Consider the following 25,254-nt stretch of genomic DNA (forward strand, 5'->3'; position numbering starts at 1 on the left):
CCGATCTTCATCTTTATAAAATTTGTATTTAATTATTCAAAAATACTCATAAAAGTATCTCTGAATCCACAAAGTAATATAAATGTATCCACAGCATTTCTTCCAACTTAAAGATTAAATTTAATCATATTATATAGGGAAAATTTTCAAATCTCCAATATGTTTGCAGAAAAAGCGAATTGGAATATCAGCAATATATTTTATAATTGCAAATGATCAAAAAATATATTTTATGTTAAAAAAAAAGAAAGATATCAAGGCATTCAGAAGAATTATCATGTATTCTGTAATTCATAGTGAAAAAAACTTTTGCTATCATTTCAACATACCACAAATCACTTGTATCATAACCTGCAAATAAATATTGGTATTTTAGGCTGGATTCAAAAAATCTCTTCTCTTAAACTGTGTTATTTTTTCCTTTTTATAGAGAAAGATATGGAAATAACGAATAGTATTCAATCTCAGCGTCCATTAAACGAATATACAAAATAAGAGCAGAGCAAACACAGACCTCCGAAACATCAGAGGTGGGATCAGGTGCCATGGAGGAGTGAGCATCCCCTGCCGACCGGTCACACCCGACGTGTGCTCGTTGTCATAATCAGGAAATAACGGAAAAAATCCGTGGTCAATTCAGTGTATAAATAATGAACTAACAATTGGTATGAAAAACGTCAGTCAGCATTTCATTCAATGATAAATTGTATTTGCTGACAAGGTCATCATTGTATCGACCATAGAATTTACGAAATGATGACTTTAAACGAGACTGTTGATATTCTTGTTTCATCAACTTGCTTGTCAATAATTTACCTCGTTTAAGAAATTTTTCATACGTAGAGCATGCTCTTGCGTATCGAATCAAGTGAGATATAAATACTCCGTATGCAGGGACGAAGGTATATTGCTGCACAAATAAGGGAAGTTGACGATAAGTATTCTGAAGTTGACATCAAGAAGATGCTTGAGTGTCTGATTGACAATATCTATGTGGTTTTTGGAGATCAGGTATTCCAACAATCTATCGGAATTCCCATGGGTACAAATTGCGCTCCGTTATTAGCAGACTTATTTTTATATTCATATGAAGCGGAATTCATGCAAAATCTTTTGCGTGAAAAGAAGAAAACACTTGCTGAGGCCTTCAACTCGACATTTAGATATATCGACGACGTATTATCAATTGATAATGATGATAATTTCCATTCTTACGTCGACACGATATATCCTGGTGAGCTTGAGATAAAAGATACCACAGAGTCCGACACTTCTGCTTCATACTTGGATATTTTACTCGAAAAAGACACTAATGGTAATCTAACAACCAAGCTATATGATAAACGTGATGACTTTAACTTTTCTATCGTCAAATTCCCTTACTTATGCAGCAATATACCTTCATCACCTGCATGCGGAATATTTATATCTCACTTGATTCGATACGCAAGAGCATTCTCTACGTATGAACAATTTCTTAAAGGAGGTAAATTATTGACAAGCAAGTTGATGAAACAAGAATATCAACAGTAGCGTTTAAAGTCATCATTTCGTAAATTCTATGGTCGATACAATGACCTTGTCAGCAAATACAATTTATCATTGAATGAAATGCTGACTGACGTTTTTCATACCAATTGTTAGTCCATTATTTATACACTAAATTGACCACGGATTTTTTCCGTTATTTCCTGATTATGACAACGAGCACACGGCGGGTGTGACCGGTCGGCAGGGGATGCTCACTCCTCCATGGCACCTGATCCCACCTCTGATGTTTCGGAGGTCCGTGTTTGCTCTGCTCTTATTTTGTATATTCGTTTAATGGACGTTGAGATTGAATACTGTTCGTTATTTCCATATCCTTCTAAGAACAAATGTCAACTTTTAAGGACCTTTTTTAAGTCTCCCAAATACCTTGAATCTTATAAAGATGAATAAAAAATTCATTTTCAAGCTTCAAATTGATCATTTCAAATTAAATATTTATTTTTGGAGTTGCCCTTCCTAGCTGAGGATCGGATAACCTTAAATGTCGGCGAACGACAATTTTTTTTTGCTTTTACAAATAGCATTGTCAATGAAGTTTCCGTTGTTATCAGGCTATAAAGAAATATAATGTCAAAACGTTTAACTAAATAACTTTTCTGTAATTTGGTGTACTAGGTTTAAAATTTCATTTAATTAACTCCAATAATAACATATATATGACGATATTTGACAAAGTGCTTCGGATTAGACTTTGTCAAAACTTGTAATTAGGAGCACCGACATAGATGAGAATAGGCCTTAAATAAAAACGGACTGAAAAAACAAGAGCAGGACGTCATAGGCGTACTTGAAGACCACTGGCATATATATCTGGATCAGGTAGGTTTATGATCAGGTTTGTGAATTTGTCTTTTAAAGGAATTGATTCCGCAATCTTTTAGTAACGCTTATATTTAAGATGCATAACGTGGTAACTAAAACAAAATAAATACTTTGCTCAATGTTGGTTTAAATGAATAGTTTGAGAAGCACAATTTCCAAGACAAATTCTCAAACACTATGAGATATATTTTGCCGTCGTCAGTGTAGCGCTGACAGCTGATTTGCTTGATCCGTTTACCCGAGAGGAAAATTTTATTTATAGAGATATTTCACTGAAAATTTTAGGCATTATTCAAGATTGTTGATCTTGATCTTGTACCAATTTTTAACTTTATAGTCCTAGTCCATGGTTGAAACATAGATATTAAAAATGCTCGCGTTCTTCTGGGACAAACCTCGTATAAAAAATATCAACAATTAAATATAGTTAGAAACATTTTACCGATATTCATTTAAAGTACAGAATGTGTCAAAATTTGTCTTACCAGTTTGAATAAACACTGTTTTACACTACCATAGGTTCGTTTGTCATCCAAACCTCTGACGTACTCAGACATCCAATTTTCCAGATATATAAATTGATTCGGCCATTTTTTTGGAGATAGAAGATAAGAAGTGCCCTCGTCACCAACCCTAATGACAATCCATTCTCCATCTTCTCCCGGCTTTTCTGTGCCATAGTCGCAAAATCTATCTGTCTTCATTCGAACATAGATTTTCCTATCGTATGATCGAATATAGAAGCGATTTTGCGAACCTGGAAGAAATTCAAAACGAAAATGTGCATTGTTGGTGTGTGTCTGGCGTGGTGTTTTGAATAGACCCCAAAGCGTGGACCAGTTTGATCTCGAAATAACGTATTCCTCTCCTTTTTTGTCAGCACCCGGTTGAATACATAGTTCTTCATTATGAAAATCAGAACTAAGATCCTGCAATTTTAAATTCAGTTCCAAAGCAAAACTAGTGATGTGTTTCTGCTCACCAAAGTCGAAAAATGCAAAAAGTGTCGCTGATTTCTCAACGGTAGGCGTTTCTAAGAAACTCAGCAAATCCTTGGCACGGGCGTTGTCTTTTTCCATGACTTTAGTAATAGCTGCAACTGTCTGTGGACTGTAATCTACTGACCGTAACGCGGTCAAAATTTGCAGTAGTACTGATTTTCTAAGCAAAGAAACTCTTACAAATAGATTCATGTACAATAAACATGTCTCTGCTTTAGACTTATCCATATTACATGATATGAGACTTCCAATCCGACTCTGCAGATTTCCAATGATCTGCACACCAGTATGAATGTTAACATTCGCAATCATTACTTTAATTGCGTTCTTTTCTGTGCTATTAGTGTCAAAAACTGCACTAACATATGTGTGCGAGATTGAAAGCTCTTCTATGACACCTGCAATTTCGTGCTTGACCGTGTCATCAACATTGCCTGCGAGTTTTTTTACATCGCTATTTTCGTTAAAAATCAGATTCAAGAAAGCCAAAACAATTTGAAAAATTAGTTTGAGTTGTGCAGAATAAGGAATAACTGATTCGAATATGCGGGTAAGGAAAAAAAGAAAAGACATCGCCGATTTTGTCAGACCTAGAAATTCTTGATTTCTGTATTCTTCAATTGAAGACCACATACTTCCCATTATTGCATCAGCAATTCCTTCTCCATTGGCCATTTTATACTTAATACTTGAATAATCCAACCCTTTTTTATGAAGAAGGGTACTTATGTCTTTTAATGCTGGAAGTTCTATGCCTTTGTCATTGAAAAACTTTTGGATATCATTGAAATGATTTTCCCAATCTTGAATTGCAGATGCCATTTCCAGTATTGGTCCCTTGAATGACTGAAATTTTAAAGATACCTCAATTAAATACATATAATTTATGTTGAAGGCACATGTCATTTGAAAAATCATATTAAAGATAAAGGTTCTCAAGATTGTTTTTATAAAAAAAATTAATAAAAGAGAATTTGATATTGATTGTCAAGTTTACCTTAATTTTTTATTTCTTAAGGAGCAAAGGCAATCTTTATTAACATTCAAGTAAAAATAATCATCATACACTGCATTTTACATTGTACTAGATTCTATCTTGGTAATTCATGCAAGCCACAAGTGCAACGTTTATATGCATACATTCACAAACATCTATGTACCAAAGCACAGAACAACAGCCCCATGGGCAATATCGCTCATCCGAACACATTGCCCGAGAAGCCAACAAATAAATTGGAATTCAGTATTGAAATACTTACCTGGTGGGAACATATAACTTATAGGTTTCTTGAGATGCAGAACCTTTTTTAGAGAGATTTGAAAGCATTTTTTTTCCAAAATATTCCCATATTTAACTTTGATCCCGTAATGTGGAATCTACACTACGAGGGGTTATCAAAAAGTTCATGGACTAGCGCTATAAAATTAAAACAGCTTAAGGTACATCTATGAATTTTGAAATATCTAGTTAGTATAATCATTTCTATCAAAAGAATAAACCACAAATCATGAATTTTATTTTTTGATAAATTATTAATGTTTTGGTAAGCAATTGTATGTCCAGGCGGCGCAATCTCGAAAACGACGTATTTTCGACCTATGTATAACTGAGAAAAACTCATTTGACATAATTATTTGACATTCAATAATCCCGTTAATTCAGGTATTTGTTGGGAAACAATTGTTCTATAAAATATGAAACTTTCAATTCATTCTGAAAGTTCTATGAAATTAATCGTAAATTTTACACGGAATGTCCAAACAAATGAGGCCTTGAAAATGACGTCAAAAGGGAGAAGGGATTTCCGTTTCAAACATTCTATAAAGTTTTGCCCCTGAAAAAATAGTATAGACCTAAAATATGTTGAAACTGGCTACAGAGAAATAAAATGCACCCAGAGTACTGAGTACTTGTCTTTTAATATCAAAATAGATTCAGAGAAAAAAGGGATACATAGTCAATGTCGATTTGAACTCAAGGTGGGAGAAATCAATCCCGTCAAAAATGACATTGATCATGTGTTGTAGATATTAAGGATTTCAATCCCTAATGGGACCAAATTCTCTACCTTTAAATGTCCGTCAAGTACACAATACTCTGATATTATATTAAAGCATTGTGTAGTGGGAAAGGATTGCCCATGAGAAATTTTCAAAAAGTTCATTAATTAAGGAGTAGTTAATTAACAAAGATTGCATTGAAGTCTATGGGGAAAAGCGTTTTTTTTCAAAATAAAGATTCAAATAATTTGAATATCAATAAATCCTGTGGTGGAAAGATGCATTGAAATATTAAAAATAGAATGATAATTAAAAATAATTTTTTTACCAGCTAAATTTTTTTAATTGATTTTTTTTATTAATTAAAAAAGGGGAGATAACTCTTACCAAAATTCAAGGTCATGAATTAGGACACATCTCACTAAACATACTTATAGTAATAAATGGGAACTATGTCTAAATAAACTGAGTATTGAATGCCTACATATCTTTTATGTTTTCAATTTCATTGAATTTCTTCCTATTAGGGATTGAAGACCTTAAACTCCCAAAAGCAAAATATTCCGGCACAATCAAGCGCGCATCTCCCCCTATGTATTAATCCATCTGGAATATTATATTATATTGAAGGCCACTGTTCATGACATTGTAAAGTCATGTAAACAAGGCGGGTTTAAGTCCTTACTCAGTTCCAGGGAATCTCATCAAAAAAGTGTATGAGGCATAAGAAGAGGACATTGAAAAAACAATGACGTTATCGGACGTCATGAAAATAAACAACGACAGCGCCGGGTGATCATATAATGTTGTTTTCATTTTATAATAATTTGGCAAATAATGAACATATCAGGCTTAAATTTTCAACATTTCCTTAGTTTGTGTTGCTTTATGTTCCATATCAATTTTGAAAACGCAGACTACATAGTACTAATTTCATAGCGTCAGTCCACGAACTTTTTGATAACCCCTCGTACATGAGATATGAAGCATATGAAAAATTCTAACTATGATGTGCCTGAGAAGAAGCATTTGTTCAAATATATTATTTGGTAAGATTTTGATTTCCAGTTGTCGCCCCTACCTCTCATCAGCTTAACGAGGCTAGGGGGTGGCAGCCATTTTTAGACGATTTCAATCTCCTTTAAAAGGAGAGCTCCATATAAAGATATACAAAATGATAAAATTTTAAAACTAAAATATATGAATTCTTTCTTTGCCAAATGATAGTTGGCAGCTAAATATACCGTATCTTAAAAAATAAGTTAAATCTGGTGGTTAATTTGGGATTAAATTGTTGACCCACCAGCCTCCTTAAACATTCGTACAAAACTGAATCTACACTTGCATAACTTCTGGGGATGCTTCCAAGTCTTTATAAGTAACCATCACTTTATTGCTTTTGAGTAGAAAGATCTAAAGATTCTTTCAAATATATTTTCAAGTACGACTTTAATCCTCGAATAAAGTCCGACTCTCCCCTTGGGGTATTTGTTTATCTACACTACATTAGTGTGTTTACATATTCGCACTAAACTTTACTCTGTCATTATGAAACTTTAAAATAATCTTCTTGAAAAGAAAAAGAAAAAAGTTTTTAATTCCTCGGCACCAGAATATATCCTCGGATCTGTGATTATGGATATTGCAAAATCATAGGGAGCCCAAATTCTTCAACTGGCATCGGAATTTAAAAAAATATGGATTTTGTTGAAAGTAACGCTAGATGGGCCAGATATGAAAAAGAAGACGTTGACACCTTTTAGAGTGGATTTAATGTATCCAATCTAATAAAAATTAGATCCGCTCGCATACTTGCTACACCAACATCTAACAACATCCAATAGAGGGTCACGTCAGAGGTCAAATTCGGAACAACTTTAGACTTAATCGCTTCGATTACATAAAAAAATATCCGATGATTTGACCACCGGCAATTTGATTGGTTGATCGAATATGGCCCATGACGTGATCCTTAATGTGATGTTGTTAGATATTAGTGTAGCGAGTATGCGAGCGGATCTAATATCTAATTTTAATTAATTAATTTAATTACTCTCTAGACTGAAATGAATCAGATCCATCTTAAAGTCGCGTGTTAAAAGATTGAGGGGCGATATGAAAACCATCTTTCGTTAATGTTTTCGTTAAATTTTTTGAAAGTATCAAAGTTTTCTAAAAACTTTTTCAAAGTGTCAAAGTTTTCGCCAAAGTTTTTTAAAGTGTCAAAGTTTTCGCCAAAGTTTTTCAAAGTGTCAAAGTTTTCGCCAAAATTTTTCAAAGTGTCAAAGTTTTCGCCAAAGTTTTTCAAAGTGTCAAAGTTTTCGCCAAAGTCTTTCAAAGTGTCAAAGTTTTTGTCAAAGTTTTTCAAAGTGTCAAAGTTTTCGCCAAAGTTTTTCAAAGTGTCAAAGTTTTCGTCAATATTTTTCAAAGTGTCAAAGTTTTTGTCAAAGTTTTTCAAAGTGTCAAAACTTTTGTCAAATTTTTTCAAAGTGTCAAAGTTATCACTATAGTAAATCAAAGTTTTCAAAGTGTCAAAGTTATATAGTAAACTATAGTTAACTATAGTATTTTTTTGTTAGGGTGGCCCATGACGTGACCCTTAATGTGATGTTGCTAGATATTAGTGTAGCGAGTATGCGAGCGCATCTAATATCTAATTTTAATTATATAGAAATGAATCAGATCCATCTTAAAGTCGCGTGTTAAAAGATTGAGGGGCAATATGAAAACCATCTATCCCTCTGTGTTCAATAATCCAGAAGTGAAAAAAAGAATTAGATAGATTACATGATCTGTACGTACTGCTCCCTGCCGACAATGCCGGTAACAACATTGTCTTCGTTTGTAAGGCTCATTATATAAATTGTTTTTTAGAGGAACTTAGATTTAATGCTACTAGTGGTATTCCTTCTTATGCTTATACTTCCCTTTCTAAGGAAGAAATTCTCCAAAATCACCTGTCAGTTTTGAATACTTTTAATATTCCACAGAGCCAAAATGAATTTGAACTCCCCTGTATATATTGGATTCCGAAACTTCAAAGGAATCCATGGAAACAAAAAAATAATAATTTCAATAAAAAATGGAAATTTACTTAGCTGATCATTGGTCATTTGCAAAATCATTTTGTAAAACACATTCTGATTGCACACAAAATTACTCTAAAGTTGAAAGATGATTGAGTTTCTGACCGACAATATCTATTTGGTTTTTGGAGACAGGTCTTCCAACAATATATTGGAATTCATATTGTTACCAATTGCGCTATTTTATGAGCAGACCTATTTCTGTATTCATATGAAGCAGCAGAATTTATGCAAAATCTTATGCGTAAAAAGAAGAAAAGACTTGCTGTGGCCTTCAACTCGACATTAGGATATATCGACGACGTACTGTCAATTAACAATTATGGTTATTTCCATTCCTTTGCGATATATCCTTTTGAGCTTGAGATAAAAGATACCACACAGTCTGACACATCTGTTTCATATTGGATATATTACTTGAACAAGCTAATTTAGAGAATTTGTGTCCCCCGCTTAAGGAAAAAAAACATGCCCCGTTTCGAGGGAGGGAGGATCCCCCCTGACTAATTTTGTAGAATTATTAAATGTATACTTAAATACTGAAGCAAATAAAATATGCTAATATATGTATGGATATAAAGATTTGATTGCCTATTCTTTATTATGTGTGTAGAAGATTTTCTTTTATGGTATATTTATGACACTGTAACCCTAACCCAACCCGATTTTATGAGTTTGTACGAGCCAGACCTCATAAATTTTTCATTTCACATGCTGAATACATTTAGTTAAAAAAAGTATTTTGGAAAAAGAAACGGGTCGTCCAAGATTCGAACCCGGTTCCTCTCACAATGAAGCGATAGACATACCACTAGACCACGGAACCACTTTTACCTAATGATAGTTATATGCACAAATGAATACATGTATATATATTCAAGTTCGATATTGTCAAAATTTAAACAATGCATGATGTCAAATTTAACATTTATTAAACAGTTCTAATAGATGTAATAAGAATATAAAGTCCGACGAGAACTTGTTTTATACGTAATAACTCTCCTCATACCCCTGTGCTAAAAAGAGCAACATGTTATACAATTGTAACAGGAAAGGAGAAAATGTATGGCTGGACCGGGAATCGAACCGGGGACCCCTGTATCTCTAGCCAGGTGAGCTATCCAGGCCGATATCCACGGCCCTAACCAGTACATGACTCCTGCCTTAAATGGTCTTCGCCCTCGAAGACACAGCCCAAGTTCTTATTGCCCCTGGCAGGACTTTCACCTGCAATTCCAGGGATGGTCAACGGCACCAAATCTGTAACAGGAAAAGAAAATGTATGGGTGGACCGGGAATCGAACCCGGGACTCCTGTATTTTTGGTCAGGTGATATACCCACTGAGCTATCCAGGCCTATATCCACGGCCCTAACCATTACACAATCAAAACTAATAAAACAAACAAGGGAGACACTTTGAAAGGAGTGAGAGAGGTCCATGGGAGTTTTGGTATAAAATAAACATTGCAAAAGCTCAAGATTTTCCTGAAATATCACCCGGAATGGAAAATGTTACACACAGATTATTTATAAATTTACGACGTTGAACTTTGACCTTTTGACCTCAAAATCAATAGGGGTCTTCCTTGGGCCACAGTGAAGTGTAATATAAAATTTCATTGCAAAAGCTCAAAGGGTGCTCGAGATATCACGCGAAAACGAAAGTGTTATAACAAACTGAATTTTCAAATTTATGACCTTGACCTTTGATTTTTTTAACCCAAAATCAATAGGGTTCTTCTTTAGTGCATAGGGAGTTGCAATGCAAAATTTCATTGCAAAAGTTTAAGGGGTTATCGAGATATCATGTGGAAACGAAAGTGTTACAGACCGACAGAAAGACGAATGGACGGACGGACGAACAGACAAACCCAAATAAATATCCCCCACTTTTCAAGCGGGGGACAAAAAGACGTTAATATCAATCTAACGACCAAGCTATATGATAAACGTGATGACTTTAACTTTTCTAACTTCAACTTCCCTTCCATATGCAGCTATATACCTTCATCCCCTGCATACGGAGTGTATATATCTCAGTTGATTCGATATGCAAGAAGAGCTTGCTCTGTGTATGAACAATTTCTTAAACGAGGTAAATTATTGACAACTGACAAGCAAGTTGATGAAACAAGAATATCAGCCGTCTCGTTTTAAGTCATCATTTCGTACATTTTATGGTCGATACAATGAACTTGTCAGCAAAAACAATTTATCATTGAATTTTATGCTGACTGACGTTTTTCATACCAATTGTCCATTATTAATACACTGAATTGACGAGGGATTTTCCCGTTAATTCCTGATCATGACAAGGAGCACACGGCGGGTGTGACCGGTCGGCAGGGGATGCTCAATCCTCCATGGCACCTGATCGCACCTTTGATGCTTCGGGCGTCCATGTTCGCTCTGCTCTTATTTTGTGTTGTTTTATAGACTTTGAGATTGAAAACTGTTCGTTATCTGCATATAACCTTCTTCTTATTGTGAAAAAAACATTTTTTTTTAAGATAAATTGATTTTATTTGGCAAATACTCAGATATTAAATATCAGTAGGGAATATATTATTGCTTCCTTTAACATGTCTAAACTTATCACTGTTCTTATCTTCACCCCTTTTCATTCTTATCTCAACTCAGAAGAAATATATGGTAAATGGATCCTTTTAAAATCTGTTGAATAATCTGAGCAAGTTCGAAAATTGTGTTAAAAGATCTGAATTTAGAATTAAAAGTATAACTATAACGACATATGAAAAAATATACATTTATTGAATATATGGCGTTAAAGTGTCGATATTTTTCACGTCCCGTTATATAGATAACAAATTTTAAATGTGTAATAAAAATATGAATCCCTAAAAACTGTAATAACCCTCTAGATAAAAATGCTATCAAAATAAAACATTTTTAAATGCCTTATTCATACACTTGACTAAAGCTATATTAATTTAAATTCTTAATTTTACATGCTTCGATTGATTTTTAGTTAATTAAATATACAGATTAGTTAGACACACATACCGTGAAAAATTTAGCATATTGATCGCATGCACAGTTGTAATATCCCTTGCTTATCAACAATTCAATTAAGAATGTTTCTTGATACTCAAGTTTATCATATACTTAGTAGTAAATACACCGATTCTGCAGGGTGTGATACGGGTGACGTCACAATACCTCATATCACGGACCGGTCCGAAAAGCCATATCACGTATCGGACCGGCGGGCCGAAAATCCATATCAAACCGGAAGTAACGTTTGTATTAAATTAAAAAGTTAATTTACTTGATTTTTAAATATTCATATACTAGTAAAATAATTCTTTAATGACATTTGTGGTCTTAATCTTTTTTCCAGTTACCTTAAAATTGGCTCTATTAAATTTTAAAGAAAAAATGTCACGAACAAGCACAAACATTCTTCAACGACCATATGTGAACTCGCATATTAAGTATTTAAAATATATGATAAATAGAATACTACATACTAAAATCCATATCATATGTCACATCAGCCCTCGAGCCCAATATCAGCCCTCGGGCCTTCGGCCCTCGGGCTGATATGGGGCCACTCGGGCTGATATGACATATGATATGGATTTTAGTATGTAATATTCTCTATGTAGAACATAGCGGGATATGAAAACGTTAACAGGAAGGCAGATAATACATGTATCCGTAATTTTGAGAACCTACTGGAATCATATGTAACGTGTTCTTTTCTGTTATGGGTCAGTCAGATACCAAAAAAGTCGGCTCATTACATTATTTTTTTGATGACGTACTGCGCAAAAAAAAAACAAACTTCCATTGTTTTGTCCGCTTTCCTCTTGGGACGGATTGTACAGGTTATATCATCTTAGCTTAGGTAAATTATAAGTTCTTGTTGTAAAAAAAAAATCAATCCTTTTTTTTCTTTCCTTAAGACAAATTATTTTCAAATGGCAAAAATCAGATAATTATTAAATATCAACAGGGAATATATTATTGCTTCCTTTAACATGTCTAAACTTAGTGCCGTACAGGCAATGAGAATCAACGGTACTTGAAAGTCCAACGGCACGTTTTACAAAATAACTTAATACTAAGACAAAAATTTAATTCTGTGTATAACTTTTTTAATTATAATAAAATTGTTTTAATTATTTTCAAAGGAATGTAGTAAAACAGTCTTACTCTATCAATCCTTCACAGAATTCTACTCTACTCGTATGTTCTTTTGTTCTTTTGTGCTTTTTTTTAATGATTGACACCGATTTTGATAATAATGTGAGTCGTTAACATACTTATCTAATCATTGTAATTTGCGAAATTGAATTCTGTAAGCTGTGATTGTACACACCAGTATTCAGAAATTTTAAACTTTAGGATGCTTAGGTTTCTTGTTGTATATGATTGTAAAGTTTTTCTTATAAATCTATTAGAATTCCCATAGCTCACAGGGCCTCTTTATAAGCTGTTCTAATAAAGGGAGCATTTTTTCAACATCTTATTCGTATGAGCGTATATTGGTATTCATTTCTAAATTTAGATAAATCTACAAGGTATTGTTAAAAAGAAATGGTTTTTTCATTCTTTTGATTATGCAATATATCCTGGTGAGCTTGGGAAAAAAGATACCATAGTGTATACACCTCTTTTTCATATTTTTTTGATCTTGCTTTTAGTAGATCTAGCTTTTGTTAGAAAATGTTGCAAATGATAATAAAATTAAATTAAAGCTTTATGATAAATGTAATCGTCTAACCCATGCAGCAATTTACCCTTATTAACTGCATACTAGGTTTGTATTTCTTAGTTGTTTCGATATGACAAAAACGTTCATGAAAAAAGAATATCAACATGAATATCAACTTTCATTTAAAGTTATCATTCAGCAAATTCTATGGTCGATTTAATGCCCCTGTCAGCAAAATCAATTTATGATTACTGTATTGTGGATGTTTTTTTCTCATTTTCCGATTATGACAATGACACATTTCTCCATTGCAACTGATCACACCTCTGGTGTTTTAAAGATCTGTGTTTGTCTGTGATTTATTTTTATTGCTTGAATGGATTTTTGAGCTTTTAAACTGTTCGATATCTCCATATATTTTATTTTCTAGGCAAATAAACTTTTTGATAAAGCAATACGTAGTAAAAGTAATTGACTTACTATTTTAATAGAAAGATTATTTCATTCTGGTTGTTTTATATACGGTTTGAGTAAACATACTTTGGATCGGGAAGCTTGAGATTGACTCTGACCTCAGAGCAGGTCAAACCTCTATCGTAAACATAGAGAAGGATTGTTTATTCACCAAGCATTTAGCAAACAAATTGATGTTCGATGGTACGAAAAAAGGACCCATGGTGGCTGAATGGCCCTGAGTGTCGAGTAGAGGACTGCATTTGAAGTCCTTCATCGGTACAATTGTGGTAACGTCTCTATAATAGTAAAGAAAATATTAATCCAAGATGAAAGAAATGCGTAGATGCGCAAGCTTTGCTTTTTCAACTTTTGAAATTACGTTTGGCAATTATTGACTTTGAACATTTTTAAGATAAAATTGATTAAAGGATAAAAAATAACTTAAATACTAAGCAACAGGCCTATAAAATAGAGTGAATCATTTAAGAGGCCAGTAAAAAAATGTCAAGGTACATTGATTTCTGGCTGAAGCTTGGAACAATAAATAAACTGAAACCATATGAAAAAGGAATTACTCTAAACACAACCTAGGAAGGCAATGCTAGTAATTTTAAGACTTAGAAATATTGGGTATTTTTTTATGTTGTTTTACATGAATCCTATTATAAAAAATGCTTGATGAAATATATGGAGAAAACAAACATGCAGTATTCTGACTGAAAAGTCAATTCAACGATACAAAATATATAGGAACAGAACAAATACAAATCTCCAAAACATCGCGTGCCATATAGGAGTAATCATCCCCTACCGACCGGTCACGACCGCCATGTGCTTTTTGTCATGATCGGAAAATAACGGGATATTGTCATGATCTCAAACGTGATGTTCTTGTCTCAGTAACTTGTTTGTCAATAGATATCCTTGTTTTTAAAATTGTTTATTCATACAACATGCATGCTATTTCGTATCGAATCAACTTAAGATATAGAACTCATGTATATTAAAGGAAACTTTTAAGTTTTCTTTAAATTTCTTAAGAAAGTGTTATGTTTATCAATGGTTTACAATATTTGGGAATTTTATTAAGAAAAGATATATGTATAAAGTAACTCAGCTATTGAGAGTTTTTGGATTTGGACTTTGGAATAAAATAAAAATGCTTAAGTGCTTCAGTTATCAAAAAAAAAATCGATCCCGAAATGGCATATCCAATGGTATACTTGGGTTGGAGATAAGATAAATAATATCGATTTGCTTGAAAATAGGACAACGCCATACTAACAACGGAATTATTTCCTTGCTTTGAAAAAACCTATTTTCCCCACTATCAAACATTCCATGTCTTAGTTTCTTTAGTCTTTGCATGAGAATTCATATTCTTTTCCTTTACACCTATGACATAAGGTACCAGATTAGTCGCAATTAAATAACGATATGAAATTCATGTATATAATACAAATTATAAGATGAAACATATGGAGATAACAAACAGTATCCAAGGTTAAAAACATTACGGAGCAGAGCAAACAAGGACCACCTCAAAGGTGGGATCAGGTGTCATGGAGAATTTAGAAAAGTATCGAAAGGTAGAAAAGTAAACTTAATAACTGAATTCTCGGAGTATTTGTTGATACAAATATGCCATCAGATAAAGCAGAACATATTTCATGAGAATTTGTACATTTATACGTAGTTAGTCAATCGAATGCCAAATTAAAATTATAGTAAGAAGGGCAGGATCCAACCGACAGCATGGAAAATTTATTATTTAGAAAAGTTTATTTACAAACCTGTGACTTGATTTTGAATTATAAAAGGCTCTGAATTGTAAGTAGTTCAATTTTATCTATTAAAACTTACCTTTAGAAAAAAGATGTCAGAGTAAAGACGATATCTTCTATCTCTTAAGAATATGACACTACCAGTGCTGAGAGGAACATGTTCACTTCGATAAAAAAGGAAGCTTTTAAAATCCAGATAAGAAATGCAAAGCTGTCATATAAAATACGGCCATAAAATGCACAAGTCAATTCGATTTTGGAATGTAAAAAAATGAAAAAAGAATCTTTTGACAAAGAGAAGGATATGGAGATAACGAACAGTATTCAATCTCAACGTCCATTAAACAGTATACAAAATAAGAGCAGAGCAAATACGGACACCCGAAACATCAGAAGTAGGATCAGGTGCCATGGAGGAGTGAGCATCCCCTGCTGATCGGTCACACCCGCCGTGTGCTCCTTGTCATAATCAGGAAATAACGGGAAAAATCCGTCCTCAATTATTATTATTATTATTATTATTATTATTATTATAATACAAAATTTATAGCGCGCCTTATATAATAAACACAATTACTCTAAAGCGCTGTACAACATAGTTAAAATACATTTATAAATACGATGTCAAGAATAAAAATTTTGTTGAATAGCATAAGAAAATAAAATTTAGTATTGATAACCATTATTAAATTTAAGATATTTTTGCAAAATGATGATTTAAAGATATGAAAACACGAAAAGTAAAAACTGAAAACAATAGAGCAAATATTTAAAGTCAGAAATCTTTAAACATCAATAAATAAATAGATAAATAAATAAATAAAAACAGTTTATATTTAACACATAAAGATAAAAATTTAACCGAATGCTTCCCTAAAAAGATGAGTTTTAAGATGTTTTTAAAAGTGTTCAAAGATGGACATAAAACCAGATATGGAGATAAAGAGTTCCAGAGGAATGCAGCGGCAACGTCAAATTTTAAAGGTCTATTTCCATAGGTTGATGTTCGGCAGTGTGGTCTTTGCAATGACAGCTTGTTTGCTGATCTAAGTGAACGACCAGGTTGATATACGGTGATGAGCTCTGCTATGTATTCAGGTGCTATGTTGTTAATTGCTTTGTAAGTATAAATAAGAATTTTGTACTGGATGCGTTTGTCAATTGGAAGCCAGCGAATGGAAACAAGGATCGGGGTAATGTGCTCCCTCTTCCTGATATGAGTAATAATGCGTGCTGCTGAGTTCTGTATTCTTTGTAATTTGGCTATTTCGGTTGTATTTATGCCATAGAGGAGAGCGTTGGTATAGTCGAGCCTAGATGTCACAAGAGAACAGACCAAGGTCTTGCAGGCATCATTTGTATTCAATGGGCGTATTCTCCCATTGTTCCTGAGCTGGTAATAGCATGTAAGAGACACGGAGGAAATTTGCAATTGCATGCTAAGAGACTTATCGAACCATACCCCGAGGTTCAGAGTATAAATAATAGACTAACACTTGGTATGAAAAAAGTCAGTCAGCATTTGACTCAATGATAAAGTGTATTTTTTGACAAGGTCATTGTATCGAACAGAGAAAATAGGAAATGATGACTTTAAACAAGACTGCTGCTATTCTTGTTTCATCAACTTGCTTGTAAATATTTTCCCTCGATTCAGAAATTGTTCGTACGTAGAGCATGCTCTTGCGTATCGAATCAACTGAGATATATATATTCCGTATGCAGGTGATAAAGGTATATTGCTGCATAAATAAGGGAAGTTGATGATAGAAAGGTTAAAGTCATCACGTTTATCACATACTAGTAGCTTCGTTGTTAGATTAACATAATTGTCTTTGTCAAGTAAAATAACCAAGTATGAGGCAGAGGTGTTGGACTCTGTGGTATCCTTTATCTCAAGCTGACCAGGATATATCGTATCGACGTAGGAATGGAAACTAACATTATTAATTGACAATATGTCGTCGATATATCTGAATGTCGGGTTGAAAACCACAGCAAGTGCTTTCTTCTTTTCAAGCATAAGATTTTGCATAAATTCTACAATTTACTACAATAAATGAATATAAAAAGAAGTCTGCTAATAACGGATTTTGTACCCATGGGAATTCCAATACATTGTTGGAATACCTGGTCTCCAAACACCACATAGATTTTGTCAATCAGAAACTCAAGCATCTTCTTAATGTCAACTTCAGAGTACTTATGTATCAGAATCTGTTTTAACAAAATAATTTTGCAAATGACCAATGACGAGGTAAGTAAATTTACGAGTTCCATCTTAGTGAAGAAGCAGCTCTCAATAATATCAAAAAGCCTGGATTTTAATTTGTAGTGGGGAATTGTTGTGTATAAAGTTGAAAAGTTGTAAGTTTTTAAGCTGTTGATTTTTGTAGAGTCTTGTGATTTCAAATTGTGCAAAAGATCTTTAGTATCCACATCTGATTCACATCACTTTTTGAATATATAGTTGCACGGTACTCTTGAAGTTTTTCCTTCCTTACTGTCAATATCTTAGTTTGGAAAAACGAAAGTGGCTTGGTTGAATATTTACTGGAACCTGAAATGTATCTTTGTTTGTAAGGATTCTTATGAAGTTTCGGAATCCATGCTATACAAAGTAGTTCATGTTCATTTTGGCTCTGTGGAAAATTGAAAGTTTAAGTAGAATTAAGTCCAAGTTCTTCTAGAATGCAATTTATATAATGAGCCTTACAAACGAAGACAATGTTGTTACCTGCTGTGTCTGCAGGAACCAGTAAGTACTGATCGTGTAATCTATCTATTTTTTTCACTTCTGTTTTATTGAACACAGAAGGATAGATGGTTTTCATATTGCCCCTCAATCTTTTAATTCGTGACTTAATGATTAAATTTAGCTTTAGTCAACACAAATTAAAACTTTCAACCACACACCTATTCACCTATCCCTTGACTTCCGTGGATGTCGTTGGGGCATCTTGGAAGACCTATCCACCACTTTCATCCATAAATTTCTGTTTTCTACCGCTCTTAGAGTTTCAGCGAGGCTTAGTTCATACCACTCGAATACGTTATCATCCAACCTCTTCTTTTGCCTACCCCGTTTTTGTCCTCCTTTCACTGTGCCTTGCAGGATGGTCTTTGCAAGGCCACTTGAGCGAGGAACGTGGCAGTACCATCTTAGTTTCCGCTTTTTGACGATAATGAAAAGGTCATCGTGAGGTCCTATGGCTTCTGTGACTGTCCTGCAGACCTCTGCATTGGTCACATGGTCCCTGTAATTGATGCCGAGTATCTTCTTATAGCATCCCATCTCCGTGCTCATAATCCTCTTTTCTAGCTCAGTCGTAAGTGTTCAAGACTGACATAGCAAGGGAACGCATTAACTGGCTCTTCGAGCTTAGAGTGATGTTTCTGTCTCTCCAGATGGTTTGTAATCTTGTTTATGCTGCGGTTGTTTGTGCAATCCTTGCTATAATTTCTGGTTTGGAGCCTTCGTCTGATATGATGGATCCGAGGTACTTGAATGACTTCACTGTCCCGAGACATGTTCCGCTGACCTTGATTTTGGAGGTGATGCCTTGGATGCTATTGGTCATCAACTTTGCTTTTTCTGCACTTATCTCCATGCCATATGCAGAAGCTGCTTGGTCGAGGCGGTTTACTAAGCTAGTTAGCTCTGTCTCTTTCCCTGCAAGGCCATCAATATCATCAGCGAATCGCAGATTTGTGACGGTTCTTCCTCCGATGGAGACTCTGCCTTTTATATGATCATCTAGAGCATCCTCCATAATCCTTTCAAGGATGATGTTAAAGAGGGTGGGAGAAAGCAGACAGCCTTTGCGTACTCCTACTGTTGTGCGGAACCAGTCACCAATGTTATTATTTAAGAGAATTGCATTAGTTGCCTTGTTGTATAGCTCTTCAATCACTCGAACAATGTTGGCATTGATGTTGTATTTCCTCATGGTGGTCCATAAGACAGGATGCCATACTCTATCGAAGGCTTTTTTGAAATCAATAAACACATGATAGAGATCTTGTTGGTGTTGTAGGTACCTCTCGCAGATTATTCGTAAATTGAAAATCTCTTCGGTGGTACTTCTTCCTGTTCTAAAGCCTGCTTGTTCTTCAGCAATGATGGTCTCTGCTTTAGGTTTGAGTCTATTTAAAATGATCCTCAGCATCACCTTGCTTGGGTGGCTTATTAAACTGATGGTCCGGTAGTTATTATATAACTGTAGATTTCGCAGCACAGTTAAGGTTACAAAAAGGAGGCGGAGCCTAATTTGTATGGGAAAACTTGACTATGACATCATTCACAATATACGTTATACAACATTTCTTTAAAATACCACAAAATGAGTTTATCTGCTAATTAAGCCAGTGAGAAATCATCAAACTACAAAAAAAACTTACTACAGCGTGTTTTTTGTCGTTAGTTAAATCCCACATTACAAGTTATAAACAAGTCACTGATCGCAATACACTTGTCAATATGACGTCATTTCTTACAACGTGACGTAGTTTGTATGCAGTATGAGACAGATCAAGTAATATTTTCTCAACAAAATATGTAATCTCTAATTCAATAAAATATTATTTACAGATATTCTATAGGCCAATAACTTGAATTTAATGTCTTCTTCTCTATTTTATTAATATATTTTCTGTACATAACGTATATAATTGACTCGGCCGTATATTTGTATGCAAGTAAATCGGAGGGTAATGTGGGGGGTCTTAATAAATCGATCTAGTGCAAGGGCATACACTCTATGGATCAAAGTAAACTTTTACATTTCAACTATAGAACTATTAAGGTATCTGAAAAGTGCTGCGATCCTGATGAAATCTTAAAAACAATTTAATTATATCAATATTTCATGCCGCTGACCAGCAAAAAATATAGCATTCGGTCATACAAGTATAATTCTAACAAATGAAATTGCAGAATTTAGACAGGATCGCAGCACTTTTTAAAAACTAAAAACTACAATGCGTGTTGAAAATATTTATATACTAAACTTGGAAATTTAACTTGGTTATGCCCTTGCACTAGTGATATTTATATGTAACATCAATACTTCAAGTAAATGTGCTAAAATCGCGTGACTGTCGCATCACGTGACTAGTCTAAATATAAAATATAATCGTCCTCGATATGTAGTTATTAATCATAATTACAATTATCCGATATAAATAATGCACTAAAAATAATCGCCATCCCGATTACGAATACATTTTTAAATACAAAATTTAGTCAATATTTCCATTGCACACCTTAACTGTGTTGCGTTCCTTTCTTTAGTAAGGTGATAATCAGTGATTGTGTCCATGGAGTTGGCCAATTCCAGTGCTCCAGATGTTGTTGCAGATGGTTGAAAGAGCTGTGATCATTGCTTCTCCTCCAGCCCTAACTAGTTCTGAGGGTATGTTGTCAATACCTGCTAAATAGTTTTATAACAGTGATTGCTGCTTTGACTTCTTCTCGTAGGATCGGAAGTGGATCCTCTTCTGTGTTTGCCATTGGGCAGTTTAATACTGCTTGGTCTCCCTTGAGCTGGTAGTTGTATTGCTCGAAACAGTATTCTGTCCATCTGTCTAGTATGTCTTTCTCCTCAGTGAGGCATTTTCCGGACTTATTTTGGATGCTTGTTGTTCCTAAACGAGGTAAATTATTGACAAGCAAGTTGATGAAACAAGAATATCAACAGTCTCGTTTAAAGTCATCATTTCGTAAGTTCTATGGTCGATACAATTACCTTGTCAGCAAATACAATTTATCATTGAGTCGAATGCTGACTGACGTTTTTCATACCAATTGTTAGTCCATTATTTATACACTGAATTGACGACGGATTTTTTCCGTTATTTCTTGATCATGACAACGAGCACACGGCGGGTGTGACCGGTCGGCAGGGGATGCTCACTCCTCCATGGCATCTGATCCCACCTCTGATGTTTCGGAGGTCTGTGTTTGCTCTGTTCTTATTTTGTTTATTGTTTAATGGACTTTGAGATTGAATACTATTCGTTATCTCTATATCCTTCTTGGTCTTGTCTGTTTCTCTGTGGTGAGCTCTTTTACCACTTGATATGCCTTCTTGGTGTTGTTCCTTTGATGGTTTTCTTCGATTTCAGAACATTGCTTTTCAATCCATGGGTTTTTTGATTTATTCAACTCCTTCCTGGCTTTGTTGTGTGCTTCTGGTTTGTCTCTCGTATTTTTCAGTTCCCGTCTCCTGTCACATAGCTCCAAGATGCTGGCGGTAATCCATGGTTTTTTTGGGTGTTTCCCCAAAATCTCATTGGCTGATTCAACTATAGCCTCGTTGAAAGACCGCTGATTCAAGATCGAAGCTGTTCTCGTCCAGCGTAGTCAGGGCTGCAAATTTCCCTCCAATCATCGCCTGAAATTCATCTCTTCTATTTGGATCGTTTAGCTTCTCGAGGTTGAAGCGAAGTCTTGTAAACTTGGATTTCTTGATTTGTTTTAGATGGACTCTGCATGACATCATCACCAGTTCATGATCGCTTCTTATGTCCGCACAGGGGAAAGTACGCGTGCGTGCTGTGTTTACCCCTGCTCTGAAGCGCTTTTGGACCATAATGTAGTCAATCTGATTTCTGTATTGGCCACCTGGGCTAGTCCATGTCCAGATCCTTGATGGTTTGTGGAGTCCCAGCGTGTTTCATAGCACAAGCTTGTTGGTGGCGGTGTAAAGACGAATAATGACCCCCATCGAATAAAGACCGGGGGTCATTTTTCGACAGCGAAAAATGACCCCAGGTCATTATTCGACGTCGAAAAATGACCCTTTTGTCCGTAGAAAAAGTGTCACTACCCTAAAAATTTGCAGAACCCACGTGAAGAAAAATGACCCCCGTAGAAAAATGACTCCCTGTGGATTAAAGCTGAAATTTATAGCGGGCAAAAAAAAAATAAATAAAGAAGCATATTGGCCAAAATGCTAACCTGAGCTAATTGGGAATAAATTGATGATATGTTGATCTCATAACATTATACACATAGCTATATGTTAAGGTCAATGCGATGATTCAGAATCTAAAGGAGTAAAAGATTTATAGAGCCTAAAGGGTTAGGTAAACATTGTTTTTCGATGGTGGAAATCATCGTACTGACAGAAAAAAATCAGCAGTTTTAAATATTATTTTATCCTCCACTTGAAAAGCGGGAGGGTATATAGTAATCGGGATGTCCGTCCGTCCGTCTGTTACACTTTGGGGTATCCATCTCTCATCCGCAACTGCTCTTATATATAAAAAGATGGGTTTTTGAAACAGCTATGCCCTGTATGGCAACATAGCGAAGATTAAACTTTTCTTAAATGCAATTTAAATATATTGGTACCCATAGGGTCTTCTCACAAGAAATACAATTGCAAAATAGGAAAGCCTTAGCACCACTTGTTCAAAAGTAATGGCTAAGGATAAGTTTTTGAAAGGTAGGTCAAACTCAGAGGTCAAAGGGTCAAAGTTGATGGTTTCTTAAGAAAGGTTTAATGTAACAAGGATAACATATGTGAAGTATAAAAACCAAAGCCCTTACCGTTCAAAAGTTATGGCCAATGTTAAAGTTTTTTTTTCATACGTAAGGAAATCTCCAAGATCAAGTTCAAAATGTCAAAGTTTTTAGTATCCAGTGAAAGGTCATGCCAAAAAAACATATGTGAAGTATGAAAGTGCTAGTATCTACCGTTTAAGAGTTATGGCCGAAATAAAAATTTAGCATTTTTGTGTAAAATGGGACAAACTCCAAGTTAAGGGTCAAAAGATCAAATTTGGTAGTACCCAAAGTAAGGTCTTGTTACAAGAAATACAAATATTAAATATGGAAGTCATAGCTCCATTAAATGAAAAATTATGGTTTATAAGGTTAAAGTTTTTGCGGACAAACAGACCGCCAGATAGACAGCTAGACATACAGACGGACACGATAAAACTAATCTTCGATCACGGGGACATAAGAAGAAATGGTCTTCAATTAACTTTTCATATTATGATACAGTATAAAGTAGACGTTAATAAAAAGAATAAAAAATGTGTGTTCCGATTTTCATATTAAATTCTCTGAAAAATATACTCAGAACTGAGTAAAAGAGTGGAGTAAAACAAGAATTAAGAATTGTAATACTGTGTGCTGAATCAAAAAGTTATGTCTTCATGTATAGTTTTTGCAATAGAATGTGTATTTTACACTAGCCCATAGGTTCAAAGAGCATATTTTAGGTGTTATACTCTCCCCACCCCCTTACTTATTTAGGAGGAAGTCGGTTATCAACAAAAGCAACAACAACAAAAAAAACTATCCTACCTTTATTTCTTTATAAGGTTGGACTAAAAATAAGCTTAAAGTATTTTACTTATCTACCAATTTTCAACTGTTACTTTGCCACATTACTTTCAAGTATACCCTTACTAACATTTAAAGTATGATTTAATCATGGCGAAGTAAATTATGATATGATAGTACTTGTTTGAAGGCTTAACTTCATTTCAATATTTTATGTAGAGCCTCTTTCAGTATTATTGAATGGCATAGAGTTTTATTTATATTTTTGCTTTTCATTTATTTTTATTTTTTTGTTGTTATTTAACTTAATGTTCTTTTTTGGGAGGGGGGCATAAAAATTTCCTCCTCTTTCATTGTCAAATAGGATTTGCCAAACTTATACAAGCTAAAAGGTGAAATGAAGGCAGAATTAATTTTTCCTATTAAAGAGTTCTAGTATTTAAACCTGATTGTTGCATGGTTTGATTTCTAAAAAAACAAGTGGAATATAATTCTTTAAGCAAATATTATACGGAGCAATATTAAAAAGAAATTTTATTTACTTGACAATTAAAGAATCTCCTTTAAAAACAATTTTAGCATTGAAAGACTAAGTGACTCTTTTATTTATTTCATACGACTTTTTGTATTTTTCTGGTTACTGAAAATGTAAAAATTATTTTCGCTGTAAAAAAGATATCAAACAGTGGATATTGTGAAAAAAGTATTAAAAACTTTATCTCTGGATAAGGTTTATTCATATATTTAAAATTATGGAAAAGGTATGCCTCTCTCTCTCTCGCTCTCTCCTTCCAGAGTGCGTTTCATTTACAAGTACCATCTTTGATTTTCTAGGTTTGCTCCTTTATCACAGAAATGATGATTAATTGATTGATTGTTAATTTATTACCCCCTACGTGCTAAGAAAAACAAAGATCATTCTAAATCTATTCGAACAAATGCATGAGTTATTCGAAGGAATAACAATTATAATATACAGCATATTTTCCCTTTCACCTGTTATAAATATTGTATCACTTTCAAAGGGGTCATATTACAATGGGGGTCAATAAAATATAAAGTAATGACCCCTAGGACCCTTTTTCTACAAAAAATGATTTTTTTTCTACGGTTGGGGGGGGTCATTTTTTTGTCGTTGAAAAATGACCCCCAGTCATTATTCGATGGGGGTCATTATTCGTCGGTGTGAAGACGAATAATGAACACATCGAATAATGACTGGGGGTCATTTTTCGACAGCGAAAAATGACCCCAGGTCATTATTCGACGTCGAAAAATGACCCTTTTGCCCGTAGAAAAAGTGTCACTACCCTACAAATTTGCAGAACCCATGTGAAGAAAAATGACCCCCGTAGAAAAATGACTCCCTGTGGATTAAAGCTGAAATTTTTAGAGGGCAAAAAAAAAAATTACATAAAGAAGCATATTGGCCAAAATGCTAACCTGAGCTTATTTGGAATAAATTGATGATATGTTGATATCATAACATAGAATTATAGCTATATTTTAAGGTCAATGCGATGATTCAGAATCTAAAGGAGTAAAGACATTGTTTTTCGATGGTGAAAATCA

The sequence above is a fragment of the Saccostrea cucullata genome, unplaced genomic scaffold (assembly GCF_032062105.1).
Source record: "Saccostrea cucullata isolate Sc308-1 unplaced genomic scaffold, CSIRO_AGI_Scuc_v1 ctg2236, whole genome shotgun sequence".
In the NCBI taxonomy this organism is placed as follows: Eukaryota; Metazoa; Mollusca; class Bivalvia; order Ostreida; family Ostreidae; genus Saccostrea; species Saccostrea cuccullata.